Genomic DNA, 14,166 nt, shown 5'->3' with positions numbered 1-14,166 from the left:
ACCAACATACACTTAACTGAACTCGGAAAATAACCAAGAAAACAAAATTGCTTATACTTACATTCTAAAAGATGTGTGGTTTTAGAGGTGTTATAAACTATTCACAATTACTATTTTCCTGTTATCTTCTCAACAACTGTGAAAAGAACTCTCATTCATTTAATATATTTATTTCCTCTTCTTTCTGTATGTCAGGAGAGCTGCAGATTCGACAGACCAGTTATTCCTAGTCAGGGCATCAGGATTCAGGGATAAGTAGTTTACAGGGGTCGATCTACAGCTGCTCAAAGGCATTCAAGGACATTTTCCCTAGCCTCCCACCCCACAAACAGACACACTCAAATAAAATTGCTTCAGAAGAACCTTAATGTTTCTAAAAGCTCTGATTTAAAGAAAAATATTATACACAAAGTATTTCAGCTTTAGCATAGCATTTCTAGACAAAATGAGATCAAAGAACCAGTTATCTATAAAGAGTCAGCGTTCTGTTTGACACAGAATTCTGAAAGTCTTGGTTTTTTTCTAAGGCACCTTCAAATATTTAATGAAATACATATGCCATATTCCAGCCTGCCTCACTTGAGCCTTGCTTTGTAATTTAGATCTATTTGGTAGGCTTACACCATTGCAGAAACAGGCTCCATGGAGAAAAGTCTCAAGTTTAACACTATCTTTAGCAGTTTTTATTTTTACTCACTTAAAAAAACCCGTAGCTGCTGATAGGGGGAGCATCATTTGCTCCCCTGAATATACTGTCAAATTCAGAACAGCAACAGACCAGTTGAATTGGCCATAGCCAACATAAAAAATGAAAACCCCTATGGCAGCACTAAAATCTAAGGACTAAGTCAGTCACACCTAGATGTCATTGGGAAACTAATAAGCCGGAGCTTTGGACCCATTCACTTTCAGCAAAATTCAGTCTGCGCCTTTTTCAAATGACTGAGAGACTATACTACACGCATTATTTAGAAACTAGTGAAAGAAAAGAGGATGGGGAGAGATGAAGCAGCTTTTTTTTTTCCCCCTTCCTTTTTACATTCTCACATCAGACAAAACCAATCTCCTAGCTGCTTGGAGCAAAAACTCTGCTGGTGTTGCTTTTTCAGAGTTTTCTGACGATCTCTCAATGGGAAACTGAGCAAAGTCAGGTCTCAGTATCTACACTGTCAATCAAACTGAAAAGAAAGATGATAATCCCTTACGTTCTTCCTCTTTGTGCTTAATTACTCTTTGCACACTCTCACAAGGAGTTAAACTGGGCTGGCTTATACTAATGGCCTCACAATCCTCAGCTCTTTGACGCAGAAGTTGAAAAACAGCTCTAGTAAAGCTCAGAAAAGCAGAGCATTCTTTTAAAAAATGAAAGCATATTCACTTGAAGTTTGAAAGCATGTTCTGCTCCTTAAATCCCAATCCTCAATGAAAGATGACAGTGGAAAGCTGAAGGCACTGAATGCGTGTTCTTATTTAATTAAGGCTACCTCTATCTTTAAGTATAACAGGAGAGTGGCGTTTTCATCATATGTCTCATGCAAAATTAACCTTTAGATAGTGGCATCTAAAAGCATCCTAGTAAACTACAGCCTATTCAGGAATTCTGATCTGTTTAGAGAAGTTTCTGTGATGTATAGAATTCTAAGCATATGCTTTGAGCTGTATTTTTAAAAGATTACAAGTCCATCCTTTTACCAGCAATAGGGCTCACCAGTTGAAGAGTTTATTTCAAGATTCCTGCCAGAGTGAATAACGGTCACCAACTTCTCTCATGGAACCTGAATATATTTTTCCCTATTTCATTTCCTATTTGTATCCCTTATTCCAAACAATGTTTTTCAGACCAAAAATATATGACTTATTTTATGTGAATGGTAAGTACAAAGCACAATGTTCTCCAGACACTAACAAGACAGACTGATAACATGAGTCAATGGTACTGGCCTGATCCCCATCTGATGGACAGATGCAAAGTTACTCGATTTCCCTCTGTTGGATCATTCACGTGAAGAAAAAAAAAAAAACCAAACCAACACACTTTCCTGCTGACTGTGGAATTCATCACAAAGTATTTGTCCAGTCTGATGCTGAAGAAAACTCAGATATGAGATACTACTGTTAATAAAAGCAGTGACAAACATAAACTTCCTAAAACCAATGAGACTAAAGCACATAAGCAATGAAATAGTTGGGTAAAGAAAAAGAATGTAATTGATTCCAGGATTATTTTAGCTTCACTATGTTTGCAACTAAACACAAGCATTACTGTTTGAAGAGTCAATAGTCAAGAGTCAATTTGACAACTAATTCCTAAGAGGAAGAACTATTTGACTATTACTAAGCATATTTCAATCGTGAAAGTTTGTATTTATAAAACAGCAAAGAGAAACTTAGACTCTTGCCACCATATCGGCTCTAAAAGCTTCTCATATAAAATTAAATTAAAAGGAAAGAAAAATACAAGCTCCTCAGTAGTCTCTGAAACAAGAATATGAGTACAAAATTAAAGCAGTATGTCTTGTCTGTATAAGACTTTGTGTGGTATCTGCACACATTAACTAAAACATTTTAAGCTATGCTCTGAACAGTGGCCTACAAAGGGTATGTTCTTTCAGAAATAATCTGAGATGCTGTTCTGCATGATGAAGAGTCTGCCTCACTGAATTAAAAGAAAGGGATACCATTGAGTCATTGGGCTGTTATATTTCTATCTGAAATAATTTTTTAATCACTTCAAATTACTCTATAACAAAAGATTAAGGATTTCAAAGGGAAAAGGAAGACATTGATTCAGAAATGCAGGTTTTCCTTTTACAAAGATTCCCCAGCAATACAAAACACAAGGGCATACACAAGAAAAAAGTTCCATAGATGTCAAATTTTGTAAGCAGAAAATGTATGGAAACAACTGTAGTTCTTCAAGCATAGATCAACTACCATTACCAATACTCTTCACTATGAAATATTTCATTTATTTGGCTAGCTGTACAGAGCTATAATTCTTGTCACCATTACTGTAACCATGTCACTTTTGTTACTCAATTGAGTTTTTATGTATTCTAGGGAAATGTGTGCCACTTAATCTGTGATTTAGAAAGAGAGTCAGCACTATCTCAAAGCTGGGGGAGGCGGGGAACAAAGAGAGACCAATCAACCTGTTCTGCCGGACATCTGCTTTGTCAGTCTTCCATCTGTCTGCCTTCACTGCACAGTAATACCTACCCTTATTCTTAGACATTTTACATACTTTTAATACAGAATTACCTGAATAACCTGCTACAGTTCTGAAAAGAATGAGAACTGCAAATGGTCATTTATTGATTTTAGCACTGAAAATATTACACCTAGGATTTTAACTTCAAGTCCCTCTTATAATCACCCCTCCAAACATTAGAAATATTCTAAATCAAAATTAATGCTAGACAGTTAGAGCCGAGCAGCAAAGATGCACAGGAAGTCCAATTCACTTTTTTTTTCCCCCATGTGGAATTTTTTATTAAGAGGTCCATTTTTCTAATAAGCTGAAGTATAGATGTTATATTTTTAACTGTTTCCAGAGCACTTACCTTTTTCCCTGTGGTAAGCCAACAATCTTTCTCCTTGATACATCGGGGACGGTTGGACCTGATGATCTTAGAGGTCTTTTCCAACCTCAATGATTCTATGATTCTATGATCTGCTCCTCACTTTTTTCCTTCCCAAAAAGATCACAGCTTGCCTCCCCACACATCCCTCCCCCAAAAAAAAGAAAAAAAAAAAAAAAGAGGGAGAGAGGAATTACTGAGTTCTTAGTTCAAAGGTCAAGGGTAGGAACACCAAAAGAGGAATTCTTGTCCTCTAAAACCCAGAAATACAAGCCACTGCAGATTTTTTATTTGCTACCTGGAACACTGGGAAGAAAATTCATGGAATGCACAGGCTCTGCCTTGCTAAAACCCAGGAAAGTAAGGTGGCAACTAACTATCCCCTCCACAGCTGCTAGAGGACCATTACAAGGATGCACAGTTGCAATTCTTCTTTCAAGTGTACCGTACAGCTGGTGTGAAAGAATAAGATTAGTCATTAAAGGAGATGTTAGAGAGCTTTGTAATTTCAGCAGTACAACAGACATTAAATTTATTCACCAATACAGAGCTTTAGCTCAGAACTGTATCAGAGTGGAAGGAGAAGTGGCTGAAGGAGTAGCTGCAAAAGATATTTCAGTCTTTCCACTCTAAGCTAACAATTCACCAGCACTGACAGGTGGGTCCTTCTAGGTTTATGGTGGCATCTATATCATCATAATGCAGCATCTCTACAGCATGAGCATTAGATAGAAAGGGAAGTACATGGAAGTCATCCTGTCAAAATACCCAGGGCTGGGCTTATTTTCTGAACCACTTACTAAATTGATGAGTCTAGAGTGTTTTTCCCTTCATCCTTTTTACCTTCACTTTTCCCCCAGCTGTTTAAAAACAAAACACTAAAAAAAAAAAAAAAAAAAAAAAATCACAAAACCAAAAAAATAAAACCCCAAACCAACAAATGCACACACCTCCACCAACCACTTCTGTGCCCAAGCCTAGACTGGATGCATTATCAATGACTTGTGTCAGTTTAATTTGGATTGCAGACTCTAAGAGGCAAGAATAATTTTTATCATTCTTGTAAGCTCCATACTCTTGTACTATTCTTCTTTCTTATATTATTACTCATGAAATTTTACAACTGCATGACTTAAAGGAGAAAAAGATTTGAACTTCCCTGAAGTTCAAGGGAATTTGGCACTTAATGCTTATTTCTCCATTGAAAAAAGTAAGCCATTCTCCAAATTTAGATCCAGAGCTTAATTCTTTTGTTAGAGTTCTTGGGTGGCTCTTTCATTGCCACTTACTGATATTAACTGATATTAAGGTGAATTTTATCCAACTATTTCATGGCTTCAGACTTGCATACACAAACAGAGATTTGCTGAGCTATACAAGAATGGGGGTGCCTCAATTCTGTGAGTCAGAGAGGTCTAACGAGTTATGTCAAACATGCACTTCTTTTGAGAGACTTTTCTCTTTCTCCAGGAGTACCACATCAGGTGAAACACAGTACTTTTCCATATCCCCTTCACAGCTTTGAATGGATCCATTTTTTTCCTTACTCTTCTAGGAGGACTAATCTCATTTCCTCATCCACATTAACTCCTATTACTTCTCTATTACTGTGCTACTGCAGAACTATTTCCATTTGCTAATGGCAATATACCATGGTTAATGACATTCTTTATGCTCTACTATATAGAGCTTCAAAAGAAATACCTAGAAGTTATTTTAAATTGATATATCAGTATTTCTTCTTTTGAGATTTTGGTTTCCCTGTTGAAAGATTTAATCCTCTTCACAGCAATAAAAATTCAGACTTTGATGCCAGAAAGGGCCTAAGTAAGAAAGGGCCTGCTGAACAGAATGAGGACTACAGAGTTTCTCCAGATGATTCTCATATCCAATCCATAACTTTTAGGCAAACAAAAGCATGTCTTCCAGAAAACTGCATTTTTCTAATGCTTAAGAAAAAACACAATGTCAATCTGCAATGAGTTACTGACTTGCATGAGTGCACAACTGTCACTTTCTGCCTTCCTACTTCACCCACTTCACTTAAAAACCAAGCAAAAAAAAAAACCATCCCTCAAGGGAAGCAGATTTTGCATCCGAATTATTTTTCCAGGCACGTAAAAAGACAAATCAAGAATTTAAAAGAAACTGAGTCAGCGTATTTTCCAAGCAGTCTGTTTGAACTCTGATCTGCAGATTTATATAACTACTTGCTTTCAGATACAAGGAAAATGAGAAATCCGCTAAAGGAAGTCCCTTGTGAATATCCCAGACAAAAATCCCAGATATCATTATCCACAGAAGGAGGACTGAAATCACATGAAATATAATTATTGAAGTTTTCTTGCAACTAAAGAGAGAACTGTAACTTACATTCAATAAAGTGAGTTTTGCAACGTCTTTTAAGTAGTGCATAAACTGTAATACTTCCAACAGTGAGAGCCACCCCAATGATTAGCCATATTCTTTGTTTTAGAAAATACATTCCAGGTTTAGTAGAAATGTTTTGCATTCAGAAAGAAAATTATAAAGTTTTCAGCCCAGAAATTAATCTAATTTTTTAAACTTGAAGTGAGATCCCTTATGGTGTCTATCTCAGTGAGGCTTTGAAAGACTTCACTGAGATAACGAATTAAAAAGGACACCAGTATCATCTGACATTGGAAGAGTGGGGTTTTTTTAAATTAACCTGAAGGATTTGTCCATCTGGAAGAGTGCTCATGGTTCTTATTATGTTGATTCATTTAATGACTTTGCTTAGAGTTTGTTTTAAGTGTTACCATTTAATATGAGTCAATATTGGATTTTCTTTAAATAAACACATTCACTATCAGAACATAATACAGTTTCTGATTGAGAAAGGGGAAAAAAATACATTAAGCGACTAAGTAGTTTTCCACCCTGGAGCACGTGCATCTTTGTTGCCCAGCTTTTAGAATGACGACAAGTAGATTTAACAATTTTACACGGAAAAATCTGTAACCAAAACAAGAGGCAGTAGAAAAATTCAATACACTTATAGTAAGTTTTTCCTCGAGGTTTACAAAATCTGAGAAGACAGTATAAGACCACGAAGATTGGAATTTTACATCTGTTCTTTGTGTTCTACACTCTGGCAGTGATTCTAGGCTGAGTCCTGCATTACTCGGTCAGGCAAAACTTCTCCCTAGAAACTGGCAGACAAACAAGTGTGTCTCACAGCTGTTCAGCATTATAGTTAAGAAATGGATTTGTGCCTTACATAATGCAAGGGCATCTCTCTCACAGAATTCACGTACTACTCAGTGTGGAATACTGCTGTCATCTCATGAATCATTTCACATTACATGATTCATGTGTCTTAACTTTTCTATGTGAAAAAAGGCATTTTCCTATGCCAAAGTTACATAAAATGATAGCTTAGGATGCAAACTATTCAAGGGTCAGAAAATTACAAAGATATCATCCCTTGTTCAACAGTAACTCTGTGTGCATGTATTAGATTTGCTCTCACAGGACCCCAAAACTCCTTAGTTTCACAGGCCAGAATACATGATACATACATGATACATACATGAGGCAGTGGCTGTGCAGGCCCATTCACCGGGTCCATTATCACCTTCTGCCTTAGCTGGCATCCGTAAATTATAAACAGTTCTCCGTACGAGAACTGCAGTCTACTACAAAGAGCTATGTAGAGGACTCAGTCTTAATGAGCCTCACAATATTTCTCAAATAATCCCGAAATTGTTGAGGCTGCTCATTGAATTTATTCCTGTGAGAAGGTTAAGTTACGTATTATTTGATACTTTAACTCTGTCTTGGGGAAACCTAGATGTCTAGAGAAATGTTTGTACATTATTTAACTCTGATACACAGAACATTAAAGACCCTAACTCAGCATCTAGGATGTTTTACTGTAACTTCACCTTTTAATTCTTACAGCAAGTAAGCTTTTAGGTTCATGTGAAAGAGGTACTCAAGAATGAAATGAAAATTCTCACACAACCCACTATTAGTTCATTTCATCACACATCTACATACTTTATATCACCCAGAAAATACAGAAAAGCATATATAGTTAAATGCAGAAAAGACAAGGGAAGCCTGTGAAAGAAGAGAAAGAAGTAGATAGAAGGGACATGCTGAAACCACCAATAAACAGAGAATCGCACACCTCGTAACAGCCACCCAGAGAGAGGCTGCCAAGTTCACAGTCTCTGTCTCCAGAAAGCAATGACTGCCTGATTAGAAAAAAAAATTACTACTGAAACCTGCACCTTCATATATGACCAGGGTCAATGAGAAGCCAAGAAACAGCTTCATGAGCTATGACATCAGGAGACCGTAGGATAAGATACTTGACCAAATCATGTCTGTTTTCACTGGTATCTCTGTGCCTGTCGTATCAGATTCATTCTACCACACTAGAACACCATGGCTTTACCAAGGCCAGAAGTTTTGAAAATTTGCTATGCTTGTTTTGTTCAGATACTGGCAGATTAGACACTATGTTTCTAATACCTCTTGGCTTTCACAAAAATGTAAATTTCAAACAAGTAACTGCTGTATAGTTCCCATGTACAATTATCATAAACTGAGAAAAGAAAAATTTTTTAGGCTTCTCTCATTGGGCAAGAAGTCAGACTAAGAAGTTTGGGTCTTTTTAACCTATTTCAGGGAAATCTATTACTCTCCAGAGCGGCCTAAAAAAACCTGTTCCTTCTCACATGTTTTCATGGCCATGTACACAACTGTTATTCAGCTGAGAAAAATGTAGAATAAAGGAGTTAGAGCATGTCACTACCAGATGTTATGTGAAGTAGGTTAAAAACTCCAAAATATGGTAGTGACATCTTTAACTCCTTTCTTCTACATTTCGATTCAGCTGATTAAGTCATGTACATGGCCATGAAAACACAGGTTGAGATAATCTCCACTTTCTTTTTGTCACTTGAAAACCTGAAGCAGGCACCCTGGGGCAAGTTAGCAAATAGTTAATTTAACATGTGGCAGCAGTATTAAGTCACTATCTCCAAAAAAGATTCCTATCTTATTTATTTCACCTGAATAATGGCTCTGATTTCGCAATTTATTATATCATAAAAGCACCAATGCAGAAGCAGCAGTATAGAATTGTGACATAGTTTTATACACACATTAAATTTTATACAGCTTAAAACTCTATGTTGTACTGCAGCAGTATTTCATTACTTCTAAATTGTCCAACCAGAAAGTCATAGATCCTAAACTAAGCTTTCATGACAAGTACAAAATACCAGTATCAACACTACAAGCCCACTAGTGACAAGCAGCTGAGCATCTGCAAAGATTAAAGAACCTCTGCCTTCCTTGAGCCTTTTCCTTGGAAGTAGTCATAATCACAGACTTTGAAGACAAATACAATGACTTCAGAGAGCTTAAAAAAGAACAAGAGAGAGAGAAAGCCTCTGGGGAAAAAAAAAGGCAGGAAAAGATAAGGTTCTCTCTCACAATAGGGTAGCAAATTGGATGTACTTATTTATCTTCAAGTACTTAAATACTTAAATTCATCTTGTACTTCTGTACTCATCAGAAACTTAGGAAAAAGTCTGAATGGTTGTGGGCCAACATCTCCTACTTCTCTTACCTAGGATGAGACAACTAGAACCACAAATAAGGGGGTCATCATCTTATAAAGATCAGCAGCACAACTCAGCACAGCTTGCTCTCGGGGCAGTAATTCAGTAAATTGGAGTTTCAGAAGTTTCCCAGGTGTAAAGGAATGAGAATTAAAAAAACAGTGTGGAAACTTGTGATAATTTTTTTGTCTTTTTGTGCACATAACTGGTAGACAAGTTTTTTTTAAAGTTTGATATAATGGCTACTTTATCCAGTACTCTCAGATTTAGAAAATCTAAATTAGCTTAGCATATTTTTAGATAATATCAGTTGTGACATTACTTAAGAAACAAACTTCAGTCATTGTGTACTCTGAAACTCCCAGAATTATAAAGGCAATGCCTGAAAAACACAGTCAAACATAGGCGAAAAACAGATATTGATCAAAGTCACTAAACTTATGATGTCTCTCCAATCTCCTCAGTAACTTAGCAGGGTCTCAACTTGCAAGAATGGAAAATAACCTAATGCAGCCAACAGCTCCTGAAAACAAAACGGTCATCACTCAGTACTTAATGAAAATACCACTTTTAAAGGCCAGACCAAGGAGAGTGAGGAAGAAAATCACTACAAGCAGAAGAGTACACACAATCATAAGAAAATTAAGAAAAAAACTCCTACCTAATAACTAGCCCATCACCCTAATGACACTTACCTTTTATATATGTCTCAGTCTAGGAGCAGGCTGAGCTGGAGAGGATTTATGATTAAGCTAATTCTGCTGCCTGGTTCCCAGAGCAGGAGGGCTTAGTTGTAGTCACTAGAACCAGTGCAGAGAGTAACCCAATCCCCTGTCTTCTTTCCAGAACAGCTAGGATTGAGAATAACGCAAGACTAGAAGATACCTGCTACTATGTCATGCTAGCAGCGACAATGAGTCATTTGACAAACATTGGTCAATGCTTTATTTTTCCCTCTCATACTACACCTTTTCCTTTAAAGTTCTACCACACCAGCGCTGTTCTCCAGCCCCCACGACAGTGCACTGGCTCCTGCAGCTGTGCCTGCTGGGGCCTCACCCCAGCTGCGTGCCGTCCTATCTAACTCCTTACACCTGGGGCACTCTTAACTCTCCTCCTTCCCCCCTGCTTCATAACTTACTTTTGGAGGTCTCTGCAGTTTGCAATCCGTGTTGTTGATCTGAATTGTTCTACTATAACAAGAGAGGTGCAAGTTTTCCTGTGTTCAGACACAGTAGTGTGAGATACCTTACAAAACTCTTTCTTCAGGGAGACTGAGGACTGAAATTTTTTTGTGTGCCTGCTCTAACAAAGAGCTCACTGCTTTTAAGAATCTCACAACTTCTGAATTTAAGTGGGTAGGTCAGTACAAGAAACCCATTAGTGATTTATGTTCACTTTTGCTAGACTTTACTGAAAGGAAAAAATATAAGTATGAAGGTCAGACTCATTAGTCTAAAGCTACAAGGGTGTGTAAAGCAAGAATGTGTTGTACGTGGATAGAATTGTTTTGGGTCTTCAAGTTAATTACTATTGCTTTCTTTGAAACCTTTAAAAAAAAAAAAAAACATAGAAGCCTGAAATCCCTAGGTTTTTTAAAGAATTTTAATTTTGGATGGCAGTCGAAAGATAATGGCAAAGCTGGCTATAAAATACTACTGAACAGAGCCTTTTTTGTTTGTCTGTATATGATGATTTTCCTAGGAAAATATTTTTTCAAGATTATTTAATGTTTTCTGATACCCATATTTAAAAAAAAATCAGGAGAAGGCACTGGCTTACATGCAATATTTTAGCTGTATTTGTTCAAGTACTGGTATTGGTTACCAGCGTTATTCGTGTCAGGACTCCCATAATACTAAACTGACTTGAGCATGGTTAACTGTGTGAAGTCTCTCCTTTTTTTGGAATGGAAACTGCTGCTTTGCTTTTGCCTCTAAATTTTTATGAGGCACAAATACCAAAAATGTAAGAACACACTGCAATAGTGTAATTAACTCTCAGGCTGAGAAGGGAGTAAGAGACAAAGCACTGTTTGGCTGACAAAATGACCAAATGATGATCTATTGGTGTGAATTCGGTGTGCAGGCCAACAAAGATTTAGTGGAATGTAAGATTAAGGCAAGATTAATGTGTAACAGTGTTTAGATAGACATATGCTGTTTGTCACTGTAAGACTGATGAATGATTTTCAAAATGAAAACATTCTGTACCTGTCATATGTTTTTATCAGAATCTCAAGAAGTTCAAAAGGTGAAAGGCAATTACATGTGGACCTGAAAGAGGATGAAAGTTTCCATACATGTATATTTTAACCTTAGTTGAACAGAAACTTTGAAAAATAAATAAAAATAAGGGAATACAAAGATTAACTGTTAAATCTATTCATACAATAAATTTGAGAAGATACATTCAGCACTAATGACATAATTTCCTGATTGAATAATGTATTTTCTCATTGTTCATTTTGATGACAAAAGCTTCTGCACAACCTCCTCGGCTGTGCTGACACCAAGTTTACGTGCATGTATTTCCTAGCACAACGGATGCATGGAAAACAAGTCAAGGAGGGAACGTGCATTGTAAGTTGCATAAAACCAATATTAATCGAATACAAATGCTCACTGAGAGGGTAGACAGTGGGTCAAATATCATTATTAAACTGTAAGACTCCTTGAGAAAGAGGGATGGATAGTGCAAAAGAGCAAAAACTATAGCTCAGTTTTTTTTTTTTTATTACTGTTTTATATTAGTGGTCTTCCAATATTTTGGTAAAACTATTATGTCTGTTGTTTGTAACAACAGAAGCGTTCATTACCTCCATATGAAAGATGTGTGCTCTGTTTTGCAGGTAGAATCCAGTGTCAGTCCTTCTGCTAGATTGCTTCTTACTAAGCTAACATTTTTTTGTAAATGCAAAGAAAAAAAAAATCCCACTCAATACTTCTTCGTGACTAATCTCTTCAGAAGGAATTAAGAGGGTGCTAAATGTGTTGATTTAGCATAACTTCTCTTCATTCACTGTAGAAGCTGAAGAGCTTCACTATCCACTGTGAATTCTTTTGCTGAATGTAAGCCCCTGAGTCACTTTATTTTTGTGTTTAATGCAGCAGTAAGTTCTTCATTGGCAGTTAATCTGTGGATATTACATACTAGAGGGCCAAAATCAACCCAGTTATAAGCAAATAAAATTCTGTTGATACTAGTGAAATTACTTAAGTGCTAAGTTTGCTACCTAATAGTTCTTTACCATGTTGGTTGGCAGAAAATGGTACTTGCTTTCTAATAAGGCTGACTACAGGTCCTTTTCATTTTTTTAGTTTACTTGCTGTTATCTTGCTTTTTCAAATGTCTCAGAATGATCATATGAGATGTTACATAGACTTGTTAGACAATGCTGGCTTTGGGAAAGATATTTCTATATTATATTTAGACCTTTATATATAGAAAGGGATATATATGTGTATGTTCTTCCTTTCCTCTTGTAATAAGATGTTTACAATGAACCATTTTCTTCCTCAGGCCATTTTCCATGAAATAAAGTTGTCCACAAGCAAAAAAGCACCCCATGATTGCCTTTGTCTATAGTAAATACTAGTTTAGATAAGCTTTGTTGCTGATATAAAATCATCAGGCCTGTACTGGCTTTTTATTTGCTTTCAAGACTGAACCCACCACAAGGAATCATAGAAGCAGGAAGAAGGGGAATAGGGGAGGGGAATATGATGACAATTTTGGTAAGAAATTCAATATCACTAGTATTTTGAGGCTACAATAAAAACTTAGAAAATCTTACTGTTTTATAGTGTTTTGACATTTTGTTGCCATGATGTCATCTTTTTCTTGTACGTTCTGACAAATTAAATCTTTTGCAGCATTTATATGGGTTTTCAAGCTAACTGTAATACAGAGCAGTAGAATGGCTTGCTTTAAATGCTTAAAGCAAATTAATTTAAATACAGAAAACACATTCCAACTAAAATTTATTTAGACTCTAAGATTACTATTCTTTTTCAGGCCTGGAGCAGCTTTAATTTGAAGCTGAGTGCTTTCTTTTTTTTTTTTCCTTTTTCTTTCTTTTTTTCCTCAGTTGTGCTCACAACGAGCACAGTCAATATTACTATCAAGTATGACAGCACATTCACTGGGACCGAGCACAAGACATTACACATCTTGGGCAAAGATTCTAACAATTTGGGTGTTAGTCCCTTCCGGAAACTTCTTTTAAAAGAAAAAAAAAAAAAACACAACAGCCTGTGAAGAACCTGATGCTGTGGTCTGCTCTGAGAATCTGTACTGCAGCAGACTTATCAGGGGGCTTAAGCAAAACAAACTTGAGCACAGTTGCTGGATTACATTCAGGCATACGTGGGACCTGCAGCTGTTTTGGTTAAAATGATGTAATTGTTTCTTGAACTTCTGCATGCATGGAATGGAGAGCTATGTGTATATAAACTGAAAGTGTGAGCTTATCATTTGTATATAAGAAACATAAAAATATAAATATCCCTATACTACATGCAAAATACTTATTTGCGAGTACAAAATGTGTCTGTTTAAATGGTGGTATCTTATTTTTAACTATGTGAATATTCTTGTGTGTGATCATTCAGTCTTTGTGGCTACATTGACCTGCTTTCCCAGAGATATGACTTTAAACTTTTCAGGATGTCCTTTGTATGTGAAGTGTGATGCAATTTTTATCCAATGAATTAAGATAGAGGCCTGGAAACATAACTTAATTGGACATGTTGCAAATACCATGGTATTAGTTCCCTGACTTTCCTCATTAAGGTTATTTTTTAAAATATTCCATTATATTCAGTTATGTGGACAACACACAGATGACAGTGTATTAGCTCTTTAACTTCATTCCCCTTTCAGTAAATTTGGGAAGTGCATGGCTATATAATGCCAATAAAAATCTATGAAATTGCAAGGAACTTTAAACTGTGCTCTGTTATGAAAAACAGTACTTGTATAAG

This window comes from Calonectris borealis, chromosome 14, assembly GCF_964195595.1.
Source record: "Calonectris borealis chromosome 14, bCalBor7.hap1.2, whole genome shotgun sequence".
Lineage (NCBI taxonomy): Eukaryota > Metazoa > Chordata > Aves > Procellariiformes > Procellariidae > Calonectris > Calonectris borealis.
This window is presented reverse-complemented; position numbering follows the sequence as displayed.